The sequence below is a fragment of the Felis catus genome, chromosome C2 (genome assembly GCF_018350175.1).
Source record: "Felis catus isolate Fca126 chromosome C2, F.catus_Fca126_mat1.0, whole genome shotgun sequence".
Lineage (NCBI taxonomy): Eukaryota > Metazoa > Chordata > Mammalia > Carnivora > Felidae > Felis > Felis catus.
In genome coordinates, this window is record NC_058376.1 from 44,665,001 (window position 1) to 44,685,622 (window position 20,622).

Sequence of the window (20,622 nt, forward strand, 5' to 3'; positions counted from 1 at the left end):
TTTAAATTTTGTTTCAGAAGTCAAGGAATCTTCAGATGATGGATTCAAACCCAATTCTCAGTTATGTATATTATTTCTTTATTCTGTTGACTCTGTCTCTTCTTTGTAAAAATTTGAAATACATATTAGTTTGTGACTGAGAGGCCATCTTGGCCGTTGCTAATTATATATCTTGAATCACTTCATCCTCATAGTCTGTTTGGAGTTTCCTATAGAAGAATACCCTAAATAATATAAATAATTAGGAGAATTAGAAATTTAAACATGTGTTTTTAAGTATATTTAGCTTCGTCATATACACTTTCTTAGCACTTGGCTAGTAAAATGCTATGATGAAGAAAATTATAAGATTTACTAAATTCTATGACACCTACTTTAAATAGTAGTAGTACGGTAATAAATGAGAACCCTATATAGTTAAAAGTCAAATCTGTTGTTAATGGCACAAGTTTTTAAAGGTATGTTAGTGAGCAAACTGACATAATTTATTATTAGCTTCCATAGAAGCTTTCTTTTTTCAAGATTTAGATTTTTTAATTACATATTAAATATGAATTGCAGTGTTAGCTGAGATTATACCAACATCTTTGGTGCTATTTATTCAAGATATGACCTATTACACATTTTTGTAAATAACCAGTTGATCTCCGTGATATTTTTTTTATCTTAAGCAGCTTAAAAATCTAAGGCTAAGAAGAAAGCATTATTAAAAGAATCTTTTCCTAGCAAAATAAGGTTATCACACTTCCTAACAAAAGTGAAGCTGTGACACATTTTTTTGTTTAAATTTTTAAGTTTTTAAAATTTCCAAAATTGTTTACGCAGCCTAAAAATTTGTAAGCAAAACAATTATATCAACTTACAAATTTATGTAACATTTAAAAATTTCCCCAGAAATTCTTATATCTAACATAGCTATCTCTATTTATTCTTGTCAGCAAGGAATACATGACCCACTAAGTATACATTAAGTAGGGATATTGCACTTTGATGTAAAAAGAATGAGAGATAAATATTGCCTCAATCACTATAGATATGATTTAATTGCCTTCATAAAATCAATTCTTATTTTGAATCTGTTAGAAATTCTTAAAGTTCTAGCAATATTAATCATTCAGTAAGACTAATATATAATCTTTAATTCACTTTACCTGCATAATTTAGCTCATTTACATGACAACCAGATTAAATAAAATTTAATATCCTCGTATATATGAAGTATGACAAAGATTCTTTGCTTGACCAAACTTTAATCAGACTCCTGAACCTTCTCCTAGGCACATCTATCTGTTCATTTCCTTGTAAAATCTAGTTGTAGTGAGAACCCTGATAAGTCAGTTTAATCAGAACCTCTCACTTTTCATACCTGATTACCCTGACTACCCTAACAGGTTCCTCATTCTGCACATCTCCCAGATGATGTCTGATACTCTGGCCTGTCCTCAGCAACAATCCTGTTAGGTAAACTTAGCCAGAAATTCCCTTATCCCTGATGTTTCCTCTTACTAATTTTCTATCCACTGACCACCCTCTATCCTGCTCCTTAGCTACAAATACCCACTTGCTTATGTTGTATTTGGTATTAAGCCCAATCTTTCTTCCCCACTGTAAAATTTCATTGTAGTGGTTCCTATACCTATTGCAATGATCCTGAACAAAATCTGCCTTACTATCCTTAATAAGTATCACCAGATAGATTTTTCTTCAACAAATTTATCAAGTATAGAAAAACCTTGAATTGCAAGTAACTTGTCCTGTGAGAGTGTTTGCAAGACAAGCAAACATTTCTAATAAATTTTAACTTGATAAGCGAGCTATGTCTTGCAATATGAGTAGTGCATGATGCCAAAAGTCACATGATCACAACTGAGCCAATGGGTCTTCTCTCTCTCTCTCTCTCTCTCTCTCTCTCTCTCTGTTGGATTGTGGGTGATCATCTCCCATGCTTAGATGCCTGGTCTCAGGCCACAGTGTTTGGCAGAAATCAGTGATTTTTTCAGAACACTGAAAGGTGCCCACAACTGATACTAGTGTATTTTTTGTCACTTCAAAGCACCTACGACAGTCCTTTGCTTTTCCATTCAAGGGTAAGTTTACGATGTTTTGCTTCATTGTAGGTCTGGCTTACTGCAGATAGAGACCTTTTCCTCTGCTGCCTTATTGTCAGTTACATTAAATACAGTATATGACAACAGTTTATCAATACTGGAGTGTAGTCAACATGGCTGTGAGTGTATACAATGGCACCCATGCAGAAAAAGGTTGAAGAGAAAGGCAGTAAGATGGAGATGAGGGGCGCCCGGGTGGCGCAGTCGGTTAAGCGTCCGACTTCAGCCAGGTCACGATCTCACGGTCCGTGAGTTCGAGCCCCGCGTCAGGCTCTGGGCTGATGGCTCGGAGCCTGGAGCCTGTTTCAGATTCTGTGTCTCCCTCTCTCTCTGCCCCTCCCCCGTTCATGCTCTGTCTCTCTCTGTCCCAAAAAATAAAGGTTGAAAAAAAAATTTAAAAAAAAAAGATGGAGATGATAATGGCGGAAGTTAGGGAAGTCATTGAGAAGTACGAACAAGGTATGTGAGTGGCCAAAATTGCAAGATTTAAGTCTACATCTGTATCTCATCTGTGTAGGAAGAGGAGAAAAAGGTGGAGGAATCCCTCACTTCAAATGAGATTAGGGAGATGTATAAAATGTAGGAAACAGTGCAAATTTTGTAAAAAGCACCACCTGAATAAGGCTGTAGCAGTGCAAGCAATGAATCTATTTAATGACAATACAATGGCCCATTTCCATGAAATCCTGAAAAGGGGGCAAAAGCAAGTGGTATTGGATAGGTTCCTTGTTAAAGTTACACAAAAGGAAAAAGAGTCTATTGAACCAAAAGATGGCAGTGATTCTTTTCGTGATAGTGAAAGTCATGCTATACAATAACCCTCTTCTCTCCTGTCTCCCTTACACCAGCCACAAAGGTTTTCAAAGTTAAGTGCAGGTTAATTTATTTATTTTTCTTTATATTTTGTATTTTCTTTATTATTTTGTATTATATAATAGTATCGTAATAATTTTTATATGAATATTTTTGGTTTTCCATTATTTCTTGTAGGGAAATTCACTTTGATACACAAGTTCTTTGGATTACAAGCATGTTTCCAGAATGAATTATGTTCACAAACCAAGGTTTTACTATACACACACACACACACACACACACACATATACGTAGTTGATATAATATCTATCCTAAGTTATTCGATGTTAAGAACTAAAAATATTATCTTGCCCATTCTGAAAAATATAATAGATCTAAATGAATCATCAATGACAATATCAATTAAGCACCTTCTATAATGAAGCACTGTACTGAGTATATTACCAAGGATTTATCAATTATTGAAACTAATAAAGAGCTCTTTGAAGCAATATTCTTCATAGCATGTGTTTTTGACCACCTGTAAATTCTTCACAGAAATATAGATTAAAAGTCACATATTATACTTAGTATGTCTTTATTTTAGTTTTAGAATCTCAAGAATATAGGTGATTCAAGGTGCACGAAAAGTTCAGAAACCCAATGCTAATTCTGAAAACTCAAAGAAGTCAATTCAGAAAATCAAAGAATGACTCTAGATATCTACATTTCTAACAACACCCTGGTGATTATAAGTAACCAATGGAATACTCTTGGTCCAGTAGCACAACAAAGCACAATAAAGATTAACTTAACACAACAAAGATTCCCGTAAATTCCAAGAAAGGTTTGGTATCTGCCTAGTTTCTCTTTTCTTATATTCTTTGCCCTTGCCATTAACATATCTCAAGTCCACAGATTTTTAATTATTTGGAATTGAAAAATTGGTACAAATTTTTAAGAATTAGAGTATTATTTTATTGGCAGAAAGATAGAAGTCATAAAGAATTATTCTTACCATAAATTTTGGTACAACACTTCAGTTATGTTCAAGAGAGAGAGAGCTGGGGCACAGGAACACTGTACCTTTTCCAAGTGGACTGTGACTTACAAGTCCATCATAAAAATCAACATCTATGGTGAATCTGCTGCAATAAAACTGCATGGAATTTTAGAGATGATGATCATCTTACTTGAACTTCTTCATTTTAAAGATGAAAAAAATAGACTCTAGAGATATTTAATTATTCAGAGAGGCACCGCCTAAACTTTATGTAATAAACTTAATTTACAATCTACTCGGAAAAAATATTTTCAATTTGGAAATGACCTTTGGCTTCCTAAAATCTATTAGATTTTCTTCACTTTTGCTACTGTCACAAGGATTCTAAATGCATTTATGAGTATTATTAATAACTCTCTCAGTTAGCTTTAGTTTCATAATAAAGTACTCTAGAAGTGAGTGGCTTTTTTTCTCTCTTGAAATACAGAATTTTATTTAGAAACTGCTTAAAGTGGGAAAAGAAACCCTGTCAAGAAAGACCAGGTGGAAAATGAGTTTCCAATAAAATGGAATTTTAGGGCAACAAAAGTCTAAAAGGCCACAAAAGAGAAACAGCACCACTGTTATTTGAACAATGGCTAGTTACTTGCATTTTTTTGGCATTGTCAATCACCAAATCTGTGAATTCCATCAGAGCACACACTACACAACAATTTTGTCATAAAATACCTGCTTTCTACACACTTGTTAGGAGAATCTACCACCAGAAAGAAATCAATACAAATACATCGGGGGCTGAACAATATCAGTAGTGGGTGACACACATTTTGCAGAATTCTGCCAAACAAAAGAACTGAATAGGCTAGGGGCAAAGCAAATGAGCAATTGTTAAGAAATGGAATAGTTTAAATATTAATAAGCAATTCAGACACAGTACTATATTTTCTACAGAAGAAAATGAACACTTAGTAACACACTAATGAATTTATCTCCAGAGAGATTAGTGCACTGGCAAAGTATTCCAGTAACAGTGGATGGCTGTGGACAGCAGGTACCAAGAATACCCAGCTTTGCAGGTCCCAAGGTAGCTGTGGCTTCACTGGTCACTGTCTTTGCCAGAGGTCCAGAAAGAACTTGCAATGTGACCATCTGCCTGATGAACTTACACTCTAAGTGGCAAACTTTAAGGAGCCAAAGAGGAATCCCCGATAGGCAAGGGAAACAGAGAAGAGAAGCATATTAAATGTAGACTTAAAAGACAGAAAAATGGGACACAGCCCCCATTCAAATCCAAGAGATGTGAGCAAGTCTCCAAAAGTAGCTGATATGCCCAGTCTTTAAAATGTGGACACACCTCATTTCCCAAAAAGCACAATATATAGAAATTTCAGGGATAACTGGAAAAATCATCAGAGAAATGTCCACTGAAATTCAAGCTCTCCAACTCAGATCTCAGGGCTGAAATATGCCCTCTATTCATTCGGGCAACAATGCCTCTTGCTTCTTAAAGCAGCAGTATCATTGGTAAGGACACCAAATGGCTTTACAGAGCCACTATTTCAGCTTTCCTTCTGGGCTAAGGTCTAGGCCTTTGTAGCTTCAAACAGCCCTGCAAGGCCTATGAACAGCAGATTCCAAAGATCCAGAGGTCTGGCCCTTCCTTCCCAGACACAATGTCAACCATGTAAAATCTCCTGTGGCGTTATATTTTATATTTTGAAATATGGAAGCATATTTTAAATACTCTGAAGACATTTATTTATTAAAACGTTCTCTGCCAAGATTTCACATTAGCTTCGAATTCAAGCCAGTCTTTATATTTCTCTACCAAGGTCTCAACCTCAGTGTGTTACATAAAAACACCTTCTCCAGCAATCAGTATTACCAGGGTCCACATGTGGAGCCCCATGGCCAGCCTCTTTGTTCCCTGGACGAACCAATTGGATGTTAATACTGCTCTGCTACAACTCCTAACTCAAGCTCATTGAAAAAGGAGTGAAACTTCTACAATGCCCTTTAAAAAGAGGTAATTTTTGCTTATGAAAAAAACAAAACAAAACAGTGAGTCGTCTAAGAATAATAAAAGGGAATATTTTACAGTGAAGCACATGACCTAGAGTGAAGACTTTGAATGCTCCTCTGCTGGTCCAGGCTGCTTATACTCTTCTTGTTCTTCTGTGGGCCCCCCTCATCGGGTACCACAAAGCCTTCATATGTGGCATAGAGAACGTACATGATCCTCTGCAATACAGGGTTGTTTCCCCCCTCAACCTCCAGGCAACTCAATTGAAAGTTCCTTAGCTTTCCAAAGCAAAAGTCTCTCTCTTTCTCCAAGTTTTCAATGATGAGTTTCAATACACTGACCTGCTGCATCAATTCAACTGCTTGCCATCCGTGTTGCCTGCAGCAGGATCCTTTCATACCACACAGCCAGCCTCAGGGGATGCGGTAGTTCTGAGTGTTGCAATGGGCCTCAGCAGAGCTGCATGGCTAGAGCTGAGAGGTTTCCTGGGTTTGCTCAGAGCTGGAACAACAGGGGAGGAAGCTGCTGAAGTTCTTCCTTACTGGCAGTTACAGGGTCATAGTGTTTTCCATCACAGCTTGCATCATAAAACTTCTTGAGAGGTGCCTGGGTGGCCCAGACGGTTAAGCCTCTGACTTTTGATCTCGGCTCAGGTCACAATCACAGTTCATGGGACTGAGTCCCATGTCCAGCCTGCTTGGGATTCTTTATCTCCCCCTCTCTCAGCTCCTCCCCCACCTTGAAATCTCTTTTATTCTCTCTCTCTCTCTCTCTCTCTCTCTCAAAATAAATAAACAAAAAACAAAAAACAAAACAAAAAAGGCCAAAAAACCCTTCTTGAACCACTGAACAAATTCAAAATTGTCCTGAAACTTTCCTTTCACTAATTTGTCCACAGGAATTATTTTGTCAACACCCATTCTTTTAAGACCTGCTTGTAGTGTCTTGAACTTCCGGATGTACTCAGCTTAGCCTGGAATTTCACCTTCTTCAAGGCCATGGAGCCAGGGAACAGGTCATCCATAAACTGACAATAGGCAGCCCCTGAGGGCAACTGTTCAATCTTCCTCAGATTCACCTGCAGAGAGAGACTCCCTGATCCAGTCCAGCCTGTCATGTGGACTCAGGTTGTCACTGGTGACTGGCGTTGGGAATACCTTCACTGTTGTCTTTGGCTATCAGCGGTACTGCAGCCACCACCTGTGCCCAGCTTGGGTTCAGTCTTTGTTTCCTCTCCTTCAAACTAACTGATCCTGCCTGCCACCAGCCTTGATGACTTCACACGCATTCCCCCACACCCATCATGCACCAACGTACCTAAAAGTGAGTGGCTTTAGAGATCCGAAGTTTATTAACTAGTCATTCTGTGGGTTAACAACTTGCCTTGGGCTCAGATCTTTGTACTGCTGGTCTGTGTCAGGCGCAGATGCTCTCAGCTGGGCTCACTCTTGTACCTGCAGTCAGTGTCTAGTGTAGTGGAGGACTGGTTCATTGCCCCTAGAGCACATCTATTTTCTGTGGGGCCCCCTGTCTTCCAGTAGGCTAAAGGGTAAAAAAGGAAAAGAAGACAATGGAGCCTGGAGTCACTGAATACAGCTCTCTAGTGTGTACCTTTAGTAGGATGTAATAACTGCCATAAAGATAGAATTGGGGGATATACCCAATCTTTATTCTCTTAACCTCATATTTCATGCCGATGCCAGTTAGCCGAAGCTAACAAGGGTCAAAGGACAAGAATATCCACGTAACGTCAGCCTCCTGGAATAAAGAACAGGACAAAGAAAGGCAATTCACCTATCTAGAACATGACAAACACAGAGTAAACAACATAGAACTTTTAAACTTGTTTACCATTGTTTTACTGGTTATTGCAGAGATAAAAATATGAATCTTGACTTATTTTGGTCTAAGTTAACCACAAGTTTTGTGCTTTATTCCAGACAGAACAAGAAACTTCAGGCATTTTAACTCTCTTCACCCTTTTCAACACACTGTTCTTATACATATTAATTATGAATTTAAACTTATCAACACTTTACTATTATTACTATTTTGGTAGAATTAATATTTGGATTCACCAATATATTTATAGCCTTAATTTCTGTCTGTATCTATAAGCTTCTATTCTCTCACTGTTTAAAAAAGCAATATTTACTGTTTCCTTTACTTCATTTCTATTATGGTAAATTCTTTCAAGTTTTGTGTGTCTGTAAATGGCTTTTCTCATTTTCATTCCAAAAGAATTTTTTCTCAATCTTTAAACTCCTAGATTGACAGTTATTTTATTTCAGCACTTTAAAAATATAATTTGTCTTCTAGCTTTTATCATTGTTGTTAAGAAAATAGACTTAAGTTTTATTGTTGTTCTTTTGAAGGTATCATGTTGTTTTTCTCTAGGGGCATGTTAAAATTTCTTTTGTCTTTGCTCTTCTTGCAATTTTAGTCTGTTGTGTTACTACATAGATTAATTTTGTTAAAATCCTACTTTGGAGTCTTAGGTTTTCTTTAACATATGGTTTATTTTCTTCAGCAGTTTTGGAAATTTTCAGCCATTCCCTCTTCAAAATTTTGTCACCACATTTTTTCTCTTCTCCTTCTGAGACTCTATAAACATATCCCAGGTTCTCACCACACTCAAGGAGAAGGGATCATATAATGTGTCCATATCAGAATGGGAATCTTAGAGGATATCTTGCAATTCTACCTATCACAGAGAGCAATATTCCTGACAGTGCTGGGAACACCATTACCTTCCATCTTGTGGTTGTAAGAAGCTACTGTTATTGTTCAATACTAATGACTTAACATCTGTATTTTTTTTTTAGAAGACAAAAGGATATTCTAATGGTAAAATTCCTTTTTAATGGGAACTACTGCAACTATACTAGAGCAAAGATAGAGTAAATTAATACACTTTTGTAAGAAATCATACATAGTAAGAAATATAAGAAATTATTTTGGATAACAAGAGGGGTGAAGTTCTTACAATGTGTTGTTTCAGGAAATAATTCTCACTTATTTGCTCTATTTGTGTTGAGATGGTCCCAAGTTTACATACTTGTTCCCAAGTCAAGTACATCTACTTGGAACTGATATAAAGCAATAAATATAATTCAAATATCATTCAAACAAGTCTGTTTTCATAAATTTTAATTAATTTTTGTTACTAACATAACTTTAAGTGAAATAGAATCATAGTGATTATCCAGTACAAATGACAGTGCATCAATATGAATAGGTCTATTACATGTTATATATGTATATATAAATCTACATGTATAATGCTGTTTCTCTTTTCTTCTTTATGTCTTTGTCTACCTAATAAAATGTTTCACACATTGTACTATGTTGATATTGCTCTCACTCTTTAAGCTATTGAGAACTCCCGTGGCCACTGTCAGGTGGTATAGTGATTGAACTTTTAATACAGATTCAATTTGCAGTTCCAATAATAGCTGCAAAGATGTAAAATATCCTACGTATGAAGAAGATTTACAAAATACAAAATCGGTATGCCATTCAGATTTTATAATAACTTCTCCTGAGGACAAGGAAGTTCAGAAAAATTTTAATATTTGGCTTTATCTTTAAGATCTACTTTTATTTTAAAGTGTGTAAAGCAGCCGTTTTTCTTTCCATTTTATTACATTACATGGAATACAGTCAAAGAATACAATACAAGGGAACCAAGATGTTGTTAGTTAGATACATATGAGTTGAATCTTATATGATAAAGGCATTCAACAAACACTCACATTTCAATTGTTCTGTCTTGCGATTTAAACATCTCAATTCAGATCACCTTACCCATTTCAGGTCATGAGCTCTGATTCACAATTACCAGTCTGATCTCCTATATGAACATAAAAAGCTGACTTGTAAAGTAAATACCAATTCATGTACGAAAATTGTTATTTATTAGAAAATAATCCAGAATTCTTAGGTTGTCTATGTAACAAATTTATTTCAGGATATAGAACTGGAAACATATTCCTGGGGGCACCTGTGTGGCTCAGTTGGTTAAGCGTCCAACTCTTGATTTCAACTCAGGTCATGATCTTGTGGTGCATGGGTTCAAGTCCCACATCAGGCTCTGTATTGACAGTGTGGAGCCTGCTTGGGATTTCCTCTTTCTCCTCTCTCTGTGCCTCCCTCATTCTCTCTCTCTCTCTCTCAAAAAATGAATAATAAGCATAAAAAATAAAAACATTTCTGGGTTAGTATAGAATAATAGTAAGAAGAGAAAGATTATCTTACTTCTACTATCATTATTTCTTTGTAATTGATGACTAATAGAAACTTCACAAAACTTAAACATTTTACCATTTTGCTATATTTATTTAGTGAGAGAAACATAGCTTCTAATAATTATTTCCCCCAAATTAAAAAATTATACAACATATAGCATAGTTTGGTAGAAATATTGAAATTTTAAGGCAAAAATGCCGGGGTTCTTATCCTAACTTTATGTCTGTGATTTAAATCAAGTAATTTTAAGAACTTCAGTTCTTTCACATTCTAAAATTATGTAATGATTTTTCATTTTACTAATTAACCTCATAAGCTTTGGGAATCAAATGAAATAATATACATAAAATTATTTTATATACAATAGAGCTCTAATAAATTTAGGTTTAACTATTGCTAATATTATCAAAATTATACCACTTTGTAAGACATGCTAATGAACCCTAATTCAGTATAGTTGTGAAAAACATCATTATTAAGAAACAATTAGTTTCTGTCTATTGAAGGAATCTAATATATGACCAGTACATACCAATCTTAGGCCCTTTTATTCTCTAAACAATATTTATATTTGTTTGGTAAACTATATTTTAAACATTTTGAGAAGACAGAAATTGAGACCTAGAGGTATAAGTGGTTTGTCCAAGAAGCACAAATAATAACATCCAGAATCTACATTTAATTCCTGTTTTTGAATTTGAATTCTCTCACATCACCCTGATAACATCAGTTTTCTAGTATCTCACATACATGTTGCTGGGAAAAATCATAAAATTATATAAAAACATTCACAGAAACTAAATTCTATTACTCAAATTCCAAGCTCCAGTCTAGTAATGCTTTAATTACCTGACTGTGGATTACCCATCTTGCAGATTTTCTGTTACATGGTTATATTTCTGGCTAGTTTCAGTAATATTCTCTTCTCTCAGTGGGTTTAGTGTTTAGTGTTAAAAAATCTCATTGTAATTTTAACCTCATTTTTTATCAACTGACCTTTCTTTTATTGAAGGTAACCTGGAGCAAGTTCTATAGAAAACATGGAGGTAAACTGATCATAAATCATGTTAGAGACATGAACTATGGAGAGGAAAAAATAGCATTAATTCATAAAACCTTAAGATAGCAAGGGGTATTGGGGTTATATATTATAAAGCAAAAATCCTCTCCATGACCTTCCTGACAAGGGACCATTATAGGTTTTCTCTTTGAAGGATATCTTTTTTTATTCCACAGTAGGATGAGGAAATTTCAAAAAGAATCTATTAACTGTGCTGGAGAGCTTGACTTCTAAAAGACAAAATCCCAGCTCTCTAAATTCTATGCCAGTCCTGGCAGAAATGTGGCAAATGTGACTTTGTGGGTTTCTGTGAACAGCTTTTATTGAAGAGGTTAAGCCATTGTTCAACCATGACTCTAAATCCTCTCAAAATGAACACATGTTTCTGAACTGATCTTTAGTCAGTCATGTACCCTAGCCTCTTCTACTTTTAAAAAATCCATGACCTTCCCAGGGTGCACATCAGCAGAGAATAATGTTTCTCTCATATATGATGTTATACACTATAAAACAATATATACATTTAGAAGACTTTTAAATATATGGGACCTAAATCAATTTACTCTTAAAATTTCTACGCCTTTTAGTTTTAAAAAAGTAATTTATACTTTGTATACATTCAAATACGGATTGGAAGGTTAAATAAAAATTATGAGATTATATAAGAATTATACTTTTGATCATTTTTCTTGTTTTATTGTGTTAAAAATATTTATAAAGAACCTACACTTTCAGCAGAAAATGCAATTGAAATTTAAGCACATTGTTTCCTGGGATGCAGATATGACCATATCATGTAACCTGGTGGACCAACCGAAGCAGAGCCTCTTGATAGGCACATGGAAGGGCATGGTTGAGTTACAACATCCACAGCATGAAAAAGGAATGTTGTCTCTGAGAAAAGCAGAATTCTGCCTTTCACAGTGGTTCAAATTCAACCCCTCAAGGACTAACATGCTTTTTCGAGAAAAAAAGAGAGAAGTCTATGAATAAAAGCATAAAAGATTTTATTTTCAAGGCAACCTGAGTAGCTCAGTTGGTTTAAGCATCTGACTTCAGTTCAGGTCATGATCTCATGGTTCTTGAGTTCAAGCCCTGCATCAGGGTCTCTGCTGTCAGTGCAGAGCACGCTTCAGATCCTCCATCTCCCTCTCTCTGCCCTTGCCCTGCTCACTCTCACTTTCTCTCTCAAAAATGAATGAATGAATGAATGAATGAATGAATAAATAAATAAATAAATAAATAAATAAATAAATAAATGTCTTTTTAAAAAATTACATTTTCAGATAAAGATGCTATAAAATTCCCAGGTATAAAATAGTGTTATTTTTTCAATAAAATGAAACAAAACAAGAAATATGCTGATTTTTCCACATTCTCATATTTAGTGGGCACTTTGAGGACTATAATTCAGCAGTAACATCTATAGTCTGTTGTGTCCCATGGGAGCTGACAGATTAGTTTCATAAACTCACATGGGTCACTCCTAAAGAATACTCAGAAATACTGGAGGAAATTTTGGAGGATGCCACATCAGTTAAGTAAGGTCCTAAATATGGGGATTAGAAACAGAGAAATATGAGCTACTTATGCTGCAGAAATTCAATTTTTACTGAAGGCTGGGGTGGCCTATGTTATATATAAATATTACAAAGAACAACAGCCCTTGTAACTTTTTCTTCCCAAAAGTCAGGTATTTTCCTGTGAATATTTTTTTCAGTTGGTAAAATTATAAAATGACTTTTCAAAGTGTTCTGAATTGGTCTCATACAAAGAGACTTACTAAACGGTAGCTTTTAAATTTTTTTTTTAACGTTTTTATTTATTTTTGAGGCAGAGAGAGACAGAGCATGAACAGGGGAGGGGCAGAGAGAGAGGGAGACACAGAATCCGAAGCAGGCTCCAAGCTCTGAGCCATCAGCCCAGAGCCCGACGCGGGGCTCGAACTCACAGACGGTGAGATCGTGACCTGAGCCGAAGTCGGACGCTTAACCGACTGAGCCACCCAGGCGCCCCTAAATGGTAGCTTTTATACAATATGAGGAGCTTGCATGATATTTTAAGAAGTTTAAACAGTGGAATCTTTAGGAAGTTCACCACTGCAGCAATGAGAAAGATGGAAAAAGGGAAAGCAAGACAAGCAATAGAAAAGTCAGTTATGAAGGTACTCTGGCACTTAGGTGGGGAAAAAAACAGGGAAATGTGTAGAGTTCTGGAGAGAGTTTGGAAGGCAAACTCAAGAACTAGTTGGAAAATTGAATCAATAGAATTTGTTGACAGTTATCACACTGAACAACATGTGCCAGGGGCTGTCATGCATAATTTTCTCTCAAATTTCTCAGTCTAGCATGGAAAATATAAATACAGATAGTTATAAATATGTGACATTATGCAAAGAAGTCATGAGACAATACAGCAGACACTGCAAATTCTATGCCTTATATCAGCTCAACCCATCTAAATTCAGTTAGAGCTACAATCGTAAGTATCCAAATGAGGTTGATAGCTTCATGTGAAATACTTTATCTCAAGACTTTCTAGCACTTTGGGAGTTTACTCCACCTACCACTGTAGACCTGAAGTGGAAACGGGGAATTAGCACACCAACACCTGAAGAAACCCTCAACCAATAAGGGATAGTACTGGTAGTCCTGTTTTCTGTGGAATATTGTGACATGTGTGTCCTCTAGAGATTCTTAGAGTGCCCCCATTATTAATTGCAGCCCTGTTTTCCACATGGTAAAATGATGACACATTCTTTACTTTCATTGTCTCACTACTCTACTCACTCACTGTGCTTCCTAAGACTGCCTCCCAAATTAATAAGCTAAATTTGTCTGTTTCACCATCCTTTTTGCTTTGGTTGAGGGGTAAAAGGATTACAAAGTAAGAGAGTTGTAATGAGAGGTGGCGTTAGAGGGCAGCCTTCAGAATGAGCTTTAGGAATTGTGTCACTTGGTCAGATGTCAACAAGGACTACACTGTTAGTGGTAAATAGGATGGTGACAACCCCTGGCAGAGTGCTAACTTTTGGCAAGGTGTAGCTTCCCAAATGACTAAGATCCTCACCATAGTAGATAGGGATGAAGTATAGGTGGAAGCACACTGTCATATACAAACTCTCCAGCTCTTGGAAAGCATAAGACAATAAAAAGTATGGTGGAGCTCACTGGTATTTTCTGGACAAGTCTTAACAAGAAAGACAGACAGGCAATAAGCTAGCCTCCTCTTGGAGAAGATCCCTGATGGTTACTTGGAAGAGATGAATACATATTAAGCTGTTAAATGGAACTGACAAAAACAAACATTTCAATAGTACAAGTGAGATTCTTCACTGTGTTGGGGGAGAACTATAAGCAATTCCTTGGAGGCTAGAGTGAGGGGCTGGTGACAGATCTGGACAAGGTGTCCAAGGCCAGGTCAATGAGGCTTTTATGTGTCATTTTAAGAAGGTTGCATTTTATCCTATAAGTAATATGGAGTGATTCTTGAAGACTTTTACAATGCTACCAAATACAGAAAATGATTTGATTATTTTATCAATTTTTTCAAGATAGAACATAACAAGTACCATTAAAGATGCACAGGAAAGCAGTTAATTTATTATATATATATTTTTGAAATATTTTTATATGTTTTTGTATTTATTTTTCAGAGAGAGAGAGAGAGAAAGCATGAGTGGGGGAGGGGCAGGGAGAGAGGGAGACACAGAATCGGAAGCAGGCTCTGGGCTCCGTGCTGTCAGCACAGAGCCCGACGCGGGGCTCGAACTCACGGACCGCGAGGTCATGACCTGAGCCGAAGTCGGACGTTCAACCGACTGAGCCACCCAGGAGCCCCTTAATTTATTATGTTTAATGGATGCTTAAGGACATTGGGGCTTACTTCTAACAGAAATTGATTTGAGAAAAGCTTAAGGGTTTCATAATGTATCTTACTACTACTGTAGATTAAACATACCACTCTTTACTTAAACTTGGATTCTTTGAAATTAATACCAAATTGAATGAGACTATGTATTTCACATTCCCTCATGTTCAGAAAGAGGATCAAACTAGACTACCTTAGACAAAATAGAATTCTTAACAAAAATATCTTAAATATGTCATGAAAAATTACTCTACTGCCAGAAATAATGAGGAAGGAGTTCATCTCTGCTGTTCCTTTTTAATTATGCATCTAACCTTCAAAGCAACAACTCATACACAAACTTAGTTTCATAAATTGTGTTCAACTTAGTATTTTAAAATCAAATTTTTGACTGTGATTTGAAAGTTGGAATTCTGTCCCTTAACATTACACGACATAGGAGAAATTTGGTTTTTTATTTGGTTTCCTTGTTTGATTTCTATAGAAATTTGTCTATACAAATTGGGTGACCAGAGACTTTGAATGAGGAACAACAGGGTGACATTGTTAAAAGAATTTCAATTTTAGGTTGAATATAACTGTGACTAAATTTGCAACCTTTTTTGGTAAGTCAACACATGACTGTTTTGTCTCTCTGATTCCATAATAGTTATTAGAACATTATGCCAAAATACTATGTTAAACAAATTAGTAGCTACATGTAGAACAATAAAATTTATGTAAGTAACATTTATTTATACCTCAAATTTTCATTATATTTGTATAAACTAATAATAGAGAAATTATTGGATCCACACCAGAAACAAACCATAGATAAGATAGTATTATATTCAAAATTGTTTTCTCAGGGCCCCTGGGTGGCTCAGTCAGTTTAGGCATCTGATTTCAGCTTAGGTCATGATCTCATGGTCTGTGGGTTCAGGCCCCACATTGGGCTCTGTGCTGACAGCTTGGAGCCTGGAGCATACTTCAGATTCTGTGTCTCCCCCCTACCCGCCCCTCTCCCACTCATGCTCTCTCTCACTCTGTCTCTCAAAACTAAATAAATGTTAAAATAAAAAATAAAAAAAAAAACAACTCTTTTCTCTATAGTATCAGAGACTAAAGTTAAAAAATAAATAAAACTTAATACTTCAATTATTTCAAACTGTATTAATCAGAATGTTAGTTTTGCTGCCAAAAAAATTAACAAGCTTCAAAAATCTCAATGTCCTAAATCAATAAAGCTTGTTTTTTTTTCTTCTCTCATCAATACTATATGTCCAGTGCAAGAGAGTTGGACAATGGTTGGGGACAATGCTCTAAGTACCAACCCATAAATCCAGGTTGACTGGGGTTCAACAATGTGATTGCCATCTTCTGCAACTTGGGAAGAGAGAATATAAAAAACTCCCAACTATTGTTGTAAAATCTAGAAATGACTAGAAACGACTCCTACTAATTTTTTTTTTTTTTACAGACTATTTTACAGAAATAGTCATTTCTGACTCTCCCAGTCATGGGAATCCACCATGCTGCAAGAAAACATGCTTGCATGCTAAAGAGAAGCATGCTTGGATTCTTTGAAATTAATATCAAATTAAATATACTTCTCACTCCCTCATGTTTAGAAAAAGGATCTACCTGAGACAAAATATCAGATATCTTAACAAAAATATCTTAAATATGTCATGAAAGATTACTGTACATAAAAGATTACTGAGAATCTGGATACCCATAAGCATTAATTACATATGCCAAATTACTAAGAACTATAATTAAATTATCAAATTTTAAAGTGGAAACTATAAATATCACATCATTGTTACTATCATAAACTAAAACAATTTGTTCAAGTTGTATGCCTTGAAGTGTGCTTGTTTAATAAACTGATTTTATTTACTGTCCACAGACTTCTTTCAAAGAGGTTCTGTTGGAACAAGTAGATATTAACACAACTACCTTGAATTTATGCAAGATCTTATTGTCAAGAAGCCACAAAACATTTATTCAGTTTATTGTTCAGATTTGGTTGAGTAATGCATGTACTCACATTTTCCTTGGAAACTATTTTTTATAATTTACATTTCTTCATTGATTATCTACTTAAGCACTACAAATGGAGTTTGTTGCAAGATCTGAATACATAATAATGATATAGGTTATAATTGCATAATGCAACTTATAACTATGACTTGATTTTCTAAAGCTTTTGTTTCTCTCTATTCCTGATAGGTTAGGAATAATACACAGAATAAAAAAAAAAGATTAAAAGGTAATGCACTCCAAATCAGCAACAACTGTCATTTCTGATTGGGAGGATTAAGGTATTTATTCCTCTTGGAGACATTTTTCTGTACTTGCTTCTGTCTCACTTTTTATCATTCTTTCCCATAATAAAATTGGTAACCATAACATATAGTTTAAAATTAAGCCAAATGTAAAGTCATCAAAATTTCTAAGTTAAAATTTTTTTTCTGTAGATAAACATTATGTTTGAATGCACTAGACCATTTATTAATTGTACAAATGTTTGCAAATTATAATTTTCCACCCCACGATTATGTCCCCTAAAATATATTGATAAATATGCTAGTTATCCAACAGTATCTATTTTTTTCTTCCAAAGAGAAAATTCTTTTCAGGATATAGGATCTCCCAAAATGAAGACTATATTTCTTAACTTTTCCCTTCTTTGTATTTTAGTATGTGGCTGAGCTCTAACAAATGAAATCTGTCATGTATTTCTGGATATCTCTGGCTTATTTCCTTTTGCTTTTTCCTTATCCATTTCTTCCTACCCTTCGTTTTCAACCTTAACCACCCCACCCCACCATCATACCCCTTACCATGGAATAGTCAGTTGGAAGGAGCCTGAGTCTATAAGGACTTGATGGAATAGAACCATCATATATATTCTTCAGTTATGAAAGAAATAAGCATCTGTTTTAAGCCACTGCTACTTTTAGTTTTCTGTAAATTTTTTCCACACAAAATCTTAATTTGATATATAATACCTCAAAGAACTATTGTGAAAATTAAATAATATTTCTTGTTCATTAGCATGCTGCCTCTTATTTAGTAAATGTTTAGCTAAATGTTTCCTTTTTTTTAATGTAAATCCAAGTTAGTTAACATATAGTGTAATAATGATTTTAGGAATAGAATTTAGTGATTCATCACTTACCTATAATACCCAGTGCTCATCCCAACAATTACCCTGCTTAAGGCCCATCGTCCATCTAGCCCATCCCCCCACCCAACACCCTGCCAACAACCCTGTTTGTTCTCTGTATTTAAGAGTCTCTTATGGTTTGGCTCTCTATCTCTGTTTTTATCTTATTTTATTTTTGCTTCCCTTCCCCTGTGTTCATATGTTTTATCTCTTAAATTAAACATATGAATGAAATTATATGATATTTATCTTTCTCCGACTTCTTTTGCTTAACAAAATACACTCTAGTTACATCCACGTTGTTGCAAAAGGCAAGCTATCATTCTTTTTAATATATATATTAATTTTAATATAGATATGTAATATATTAGATATAATATATTATATATATATATTATATTTAATACAATATATTTAATATATTGGATATAATATATATATTATTAGATATAATTATATTTAGAGTAGATTTAATATATATTATATATATGTGTGTGTGTGTATGTGTGTGTATATATACATATATATATATATCTACTACATCTTCTTTAACCATTCATCAGATGATGGACATTTGGGCTCTTTCCATACTTTGGCTATTGTTGATAGTTCTGCTATAAACATTGGAGTGCATGTGCCCTTTTGAATAAGCATTTTTGTATCCTTTGGATAAATACCTAATAGTGCAATTGCTGGGTTGTAGGGTAGTTCTAATTTTTTGAGGCCCTCCATAGTATTTTCTAGAGAGGCTGCTCCAGTTTGCATTCCCACCAGCAGTGCAAAAGGGTTCCTCTTTCCCTGCATTCTCACCAACATCTGTTGTTGCCTGACTTGTTAATTTTAGCCACTCTGACAGGTGTCAGGTGATATCTCATTGTAGTTATTATTTGTGTTTTCCTGATGGTGAGTGATGTTGAGCATATTTTCATGTGTCTATTAGCCATCTGGATGTTTTTTTTGGAAAAGTGTCTATTCATGTCTTTTGCCCATTTCTTCACTGGATTATTTGTTTTTTAGGTGTTGAATTTGGTAAGTTCTTCATATATTTTGGATACTAACCCTTTATCTTATATGTACTTTTAAATTTCTTCTTTAATTTCTTGTTTAACCCATTCATTAGTAGGATGTTCTTTAATCTCCAAATTTTTTCTGGTGGTTGATTTTGAGTTTCATAGTGTTGCAGTATGAAAATATGCATGGTATGATCTTGATTTTTTGTAATTGTTGGGGGCTGATTTGTGACTCAGTATATGACCTATTCTAGAGAGTGTTCCATGTGTACTTAAAAAGAATGTGTATTCTGCTGCTTTAGGATGAAATGTTCTGAATATATCTGTAAGTCCATCCAGTCCAGTGTGTCATTTAAAGTCATTGTTTCCTTGTTTATTTTTGGTTTACATGATCTGTCTATTGCTGTAAGTGTGGTATTGAAGTTTCTCACCATTACAGTATTATTATCAATGAATTTATGTTTGTGATAAACTGATTTATATATTGGGGGTTCATGTTGGGGGCATAAATATTTACAATTGTTAGATCTTCTTGGTGGATAGGCCCCTTAATTATGATATAATGCCCTTCTTCATCTTATTGCAGTCTTTATTTTTAAATCTAGTTTGATATAAGTATGGCTACTCCAGCTTGTCTCCGATGACCATTAGCATGATAAATGATTCTCCCTCCCTTTTCTTTCAATCTGCAGGTCTCTTTAGGTCTAAAATGAGTCTCTTGTAAGCAGAATATACATGGGTCTTATTTTCTTATCCATTCTGATACTCCATATCTTTTGATTGGAGTCTTTAATACATTTACATTTAAAATAATTATTGAAAGGTGTGAATTTTGTGCCATTGTGTTGCCTGTAGAGTTGGTGTTTCTGGTGATGTTCTCTAGTCCTTTCTATTCTTTGTTGCTTTTGGTCTTTTTTCTTTTGTTTTTGCCTTTTCTTCACTCAGAGGGTCCCCCTTAAAATTTCTTGCAGGCTGGTTTAGTGGTCACGAACTCCTTTAGTTTTTATCTCTCCTACTATATTGAAAGACAGCCTTGCTGGATAAAGGATTTCGGGCTGCATAGTTTTCCCATTGAGCATGTTGAATATATCCTGCCAATTTTTTCTGGCCCGCCAAGTTTCTATGGATAGATTAGTATCTGCTGCAAACCTCATCTGTCTTCCCTTGTAGGTTAAGGACGTTTTTCCCTTGCTGCTTTCATAATTCTTTCCTTATCTGCATATTTTGTGAATTTGACTATAATATGCCTTCGTGATGGTCAGTTTTTGTTGAATCTAATGGAAGTGTCTGTGCTTCTTGGATTTTGATGTCTGTGTCCTTTCCTGGATTAGGAAAGTTTTCTGCTATAATT

The 20,622-nt window shown here is 35.0% G+C and overlaps 2 long non-coding RNA genes across 3 annotated transcripts in view; both read right to left on the reverse strand.

Annotated features, from left to right (window-relative positions):
• The window catches only part of LOC109491375, a 47,586-nt gene extending 40,954 nt beyond the window's left edge, over positions 1-6,632 (reverse strand). For both annotated transcript variants that reach the window (XR_002162362.3, XR_006584990.1), the window contains exon 1: positions 6,271-6,632. This is a non-coding gene — a long non-coding RNA (uncharacterized LOC109491375). The remainder of the gene's footprint in view (positions 1-6,270) is intronic.
• A 681-nt stretch (positions 6,633-7,313) lies between these two features.
• Positions 7,314-20,622, reverse strand: part of LOC109491384 — a 251,974-nt gene continuing 238,665 nt past the window's right edge. Inside the window, exons 12-14 of the long non-coding RNA XR_002735852.2 lie at positions 9,685-9,782; positions 7,590-7,687; positions 7,314-7,471 (exon numbers count right to left, since the gene is read on the reverse strand). This is a non-coding gene — a long non-coding RNA (uncharacterized LOC109491384). The remainder of the gene's footprint in view (positions 7,472-7,589; positions 7,688-9,684; positions 9,783-20,622) is intronic.